The sequence below is a fragment of the Triturus cristatus genome, chromosome 4_1, assembly GCF_964204655.1.
Source record: "Triturus cristatus chromosome 4_1, aTriCri1.1, whole genome shotgun sequence".
In the NCBI taxonomy this organism is placed as follows: domain Eukaryota; kingdom Metazoa; phylum Chordata; class Amphibia; order Caudata; family Salamandridae; genus Triturus; species Triturus cristatus.
This window is the reverse complement of record NC_140585.1, coordinates 175185123-175189394: the sequence shown is the minus strand read 5'-3', so window position 1 is coordinate 175189394 and position 4272 is coordinate 175185123.

The window sequence follows — 4272 nt, the reverse complement described above, 5'->3', positions numbered from 1 at the left end:
CGGGCCATTAATGCGGTACAAGGTGGCTCTTGCTCACTATAATACACCATTTATAGCACCTGCTTCTCTAACTTGCAGAGTCAAAGCTCTGCAAACCTAACACTATTCTGACATAACTCCAGGGTATGCTTTTTATGGACCCTAGAAGGTACAGACACTTCAGAGGCTCTGTCCAAGATTTGTACCTGCAGCTGGAGGCTTTCCCATAAACTTTGGCAGCAGGTGCAAAACTCGCTGAGGTATCTCGTAACTTAAAAGAAGTATTGCACTGACTGACTCTTCCGTAAAGATATGGTTCCATGAGAAAGTAAGCTTATCAATTAGCAATTCTTTGAGTCCTGTGCCACTAGTAATAATAGTGATATGCTGTCTTTAAGATGCAGCAGTACTGAACAGTATACAAAATATGAGATTACAAGGCTATCTGTATTATTTAATTTTCCTGCCCTAAAGTTAATCATTTTCATTGAAGAAGGTCATTTTCCTCAGATTTTGTGGCTTGATTTTGATATTTTTTGTTCTTAGCATATCCACTCCATCTGCTGACATGGGTCTTACCTTATTAGAAAATCAGTATGCAGTCCAGATAACTTATCTAAGTTTGGAGTAGCTGGTATTCCTAAAGTACTATAATGTGTTACAATGTAAATTGTAGTAGGTTCGGCCACATCATTTAACAAGGTAAGGCAAAGGTCCAGACAGGCGGCTAGAAGATGCACAATAACATGCTCATCATTATACATATTTTGGGAAGTCCTTAACACAGAATCTTTTCTGGCAAAGTAGCTAGGACATGATAGAAAATGCTCAATGGGTACCACTTAAAGGGCTGGATAGAAACGTTTTTTTCAGTGGGGTTATATCATGTCCATTGTGGTACATCAAAATAGTGATGTGTGCAACATCTTTTAACACCATTTCATGAAAGTAGGGCCCTCATTTACAAGAGGCCTGCACTGCTGGAGCTTCACTTTTCATGACATACGGTGATGCAGGCCTCTCAATCATATTTATGAGGGGACGCTGTGTGGCTTTGCACGGCCTCGTAGATAGGGAGTAAGACAAAGGGGTGCAAAGCGCTGCCTTGCCTTACTGTACATCAAGTAGGCGTTCGATGGGAGTTGCAGTGGGTGTTCCCACTCAACACTCATGGACTTTGATGCTGCCCCAAATTTACAACATCACGTAAACCTGGGGCAGTGCCAACAACGTAAGCCTCCCCAGAGCAGGCATAATGAGGAGAAATGTTTACATGTTTTCCTATTTTTTCCTGTTTCCTTGTGTTCTGCATTCTACAGCACACTTGTAACTAGGAGAAAGGCCTCTCGTGATTGTTTTTGTGCAGGAAGGAACCCCTTCACACACAAAAACAACCAAGCCAAAAACAAAGACACTCTTCCACTATGGTGCAAGGATGTCAGCGTTGGGGCTTAGCTGCAAATTATTGTGTCAGCTCTGGCTGAAAGGACAGGAATGCACCTTATCTTGAAAATATGGTGCACTGCTGCAATTTCAAATTGACATAGAGTAGTAGCAAAATAGCTACACTCTACGCCAATTCTTTTTAAATGAGGCCCTAGGTTTCTAGAGGTGCTAATGTGTGTCGAGAATATTTGTGCATTTTTTGTTGAATGGCATTATGTTAAAGTGTTGTGTTCTTTTATTTTTTGTGGTGATTTTTTTTTTTTTTTTGCTGCATTAAATCAAGATGAATTTGTTGTATTGTTCCGTGGTTGTGTTCTCTTTTGACTGTTATGTTATGCTGTATCATGTTATGTTTTAATTGTGCTGCAATATTGCTTTGTATATGTTACTGTATTATGTCCTGTTTTTTTTATTTTCAATATTTCGACAACTCCAACTTTTCCAGCCAAAAGTAGCACATTTCTTTTAGGTTTCTGTGATAAGCGACCACTTGCAACTGACATGTGGTAAAACCCTCATACAAATACTGTTTCTTAAATTGGCACTTGCAGTGATACCCCCCCAAAGGGTGCAACAAGATATATTGCATGATTCCTCTGTGATGATTGACAACCACCAAACTCTTGTCATGGGCCTAAAAATGCAAAACCCAAGCTCGTATAGTAGCTCTGATGACACTGAAACCCACAATATATGTACTGGAGCAAACATTGAAAGATGGACAGAACTCTACTGATGTGTGTCTAGCCTTAATTTCACTCGCGTTCCTACATACAAATGTGCCGCTGGTACAACAATGTACAGTTAATTGTGTCACAGGAGGTCTTGACTTTAATAATTGTTACTGTACGCAGGGTCGGACAGAGGTAAAGAAAATAGGCCTGGGCACCAAAATTAAAGTGGCCTCAATTAGCGCACCAAATAGCCCAAGAAGTGGCTCAGTTTTGCAAAATAGGCTATTTCTGAACTTGTAAAGACATGTTGTATAGTTGTTTTGAAAGGTATTGGATACTGTATGCATTTGGGATTGCTGCAGGCAATGTTTGTGGCAATATCAGGAAAAGCAATAATAAACACTGGCCCACGAGGCCATAAAACAGACCCTCAAACTGGTAAAGAAACGGCCCACACACTGGTCTGTCAGACCAGCCCATTGGGCACTGCTTGATTGCCCTAAGGGCTTATCCGACCCTGATCGCACGTAGGCATGGTCAATGCCAATTGCATCATATTCGCAGTGTAAGAATTGTAGAGCCCTTCAGAGTCATTTTAGCATAGCTTTTCTTTTGAATGTGGCAGCCTTGGCTTGTGTGATTTACCCAAATACTCTTTCACAACATTTAACCATAGCTTACAACAAGCGTAGGCAAAGCTGACAGGTTACCTGTCACAAATATTGGCTTTACCAATGCTTGCCTTTTTGCAAGATAACTGCGGCGCATGATTGAAGCCATAGGGCAGCCATCTTAGAATGGTCTTGTTGCAATAGGTCTCGCATTATTTAATGTTAGAGCTATTGGTGTTGCAAATATATGCCGGAGAGCGCCAAGGGCTGAGCGTTGTTTTCACTGAGGAGCAGAGTGGTGCACCGGGTGAGGTGGCAGAAGACTGTGTTGTTGCACCGAAGTCTGGCCGGAGCATGGCATGCTGAAATGTAATGTATTTATATTTATAGAGTGCAACTGCCACTCCGGAAGGAGCATCCTGGCGCTATGCGGAAGTAAGGAAAAGATGAAAACAAGTATGAGCTGAGTCACATATTTTAGACAAGTGAAGAGCGTTAGGGGCTGCAAAGATCCAAGATTTCAATAATTTCTTAAAGAGAGTTTTTGATTCGATCAGTCTTAGATTTATAGGAAGAAAGTTCCATGCTCTGGCTCCAAGAGTTGCCAGGGATTTACCCCCTTAAGTTTTGTAGCTAAAAAAACGGAGTTTAAGCAGGTTTGCTGAGGAGGATCTGAGTGTCAGGGAAGTAACATATGGACTAAACCTAGCGGTTAAATATTTTGGCCCAGATGCTCTGAAGGCTGTGAAGTTAATAAGGAGTATCTTGAATAGTATTCTTTTTTGAATGGGCAACCAATGTAGGGTTGTATGAGCTGCAGAGCCCAGACAGCGGTGGGGCAATATCAATACCAAACCGGTGGCTACATGTTGTACTATCTGTAGCTTTTGAATCATTTGTTTATTGTCACCTGCAAACAAGTTATTAAAGTAGTCTAATCTAGTTAACATAGGTGCTACTGTTGCTGTCTTCCTTGCAGAACAGGGAATAAGATCTAAGAACTTTTTGATAGATTTGATTTGACTAAAACACACCCCTGCCACTGCAAGGGTCTGTGGCAGAAAGGAGAGAAATGCATCAAATTTTACGTTGAGGTTTTTTACCACCTCTACAGTATTTGGAGGTATCTTCGGGCCACCATAGGATCGGATGGAATAGGTTGTCTTTGCCTATTAACATGATCTCCGTCTTATCCGTGTTGCATTTGAGATAATTCAGTCCCATCCATCAGATGACCCCTGTTAGGCATAACTTGAAATTATGCTCTGATTCAGTGAAATCTTTGTCCACGACTAAGATCAATTGGGTATTATCAGTGTATGAGGTTGTTTCAATGTTAAACAATGATATTAATGAAATGAGGGTGGGCGATATATATGTTGAACAGTAATGGGCTAAGAGAAGATCCCTGTGGTACGCCCGAGGTGATAGGGCATTCAGTTGAGTGAATGGGTACTAAGGTGACCATTTGCCTATGGTTAGTAAGGAAAGATTTAATCCAGGTAAAAGCGAGTGAGGATATGCCACACCTTTATATATGAAGAAAAAGAATATTGTGTGAA